The sequence below is a fragment of the Cyprinodon variegatus genome, unplaced genomic scaffold, assembly GCF_000732505.1.
Source record: "Cyprinodon variegatus isolate N-32 unplaced genomic scaffold, C_variegatus-1.0 Scaffold927, whole genome shotgun sequence".
NCBI lineage: Eukaryota > Metazoa > Chordata > Actinopteri > Cyprinodontiformes > Cyprinodontidae > Cyprinodon > Cyprinodon variegatus.
The window spans coordinates 148818-149988 of NW_015151380.1; positions in this window are offsets into that span (position 1 = coordinate 148818).

Below are 1171 nucleotides of genomic sequence, written 5' to 3' on the forward strand. Positions count from 1 at the left end.
CAATTCTGGATGAAAACTTCCTTAGACTTCATTTTCTTAGTTTTATAACTAACGGTAACAGTGTTATATTTAACTTTCAGTCATCTTAAAAAAAAACTTTATTTTGGTGTTTGGTGAACAACAAGTTGGGGCAGCACCGAGTCCAACCACAAATAAATTAACTGTCTGGATGAAAGAAATTATTTTGATGTTTTTTATATTTTTTTTAAATACCAACAATGAAAATGTGCTTAAATTAAACAAAATTAACAAGTTTTTAAAATGTAAGTAGTAAGTAGAAATAGTTGCATACAAAAATGTAAGGAGTTGAAGTAAAAAGTTGTCTAAATAAATAATTACTCCAATGAAGTATAGATTGTCAAAATTCTACGTAAGTAAAGTAGCAAAGTACTTTGTTAAAAGACGCATCTGGATTTCTGAATAGCTCAGTTTACTCATGAGAGCAACAAGACGTTTTACTCCAGAATAGCCGTATTCTCACAAGAAACATTTAAATAACATGATTTCAAAATTACAATTTTGGGCAGAAAATAGATTTTTTTTTAATTAATACTTTCAACTTACCGGTATGTCCAGATGTAGTATTTAATGTGTACTGTATATGAACTGATTTCTGCAGAGGTGTGAAAAGCATTAATGTTTATTCCTCCAGTATAAATCCTGCTGTTTAAAAACACTTTTGTAGAAGTTAGAGGATCAACTTCGGTTTTTTACTCCAGTAAAAGTGTAAAAGTACCATTTTTAAAATGACTTAAAGTATAAAAGTATGCAGGAAAAAATGTTAAGGACAGAAGCTTTCCTGTACGGAAGAGGATTAGGGCCACTGAAAAAAAAAAAGTTAACTGATTTCTCAATTTTATTTCAGTTTAACATGGGAAAAATCTCAGAATTCTGACTTTAATCTCAGAATTCTGACTCAATTCTGACAATAAAAAAGTCAGAATTCTGAGATTAAAGTCAGAATTCTGAGATTTTTCCCATGTTAAACTGAAATAAAATGTAAAAATCAGTTAACCTTTTTCTTTTTTTTTCCCACTGGCCCTAATCCTCTTCCATATTCCTGCTCTACCCTATTAAAGGAACATTTTTCTACAATTCTGGATGAAAACTTCCTTAGACTTCATTTTCTTAGTTTTATAACTAACGGTAACAGTGTTATATTTAACTTTCA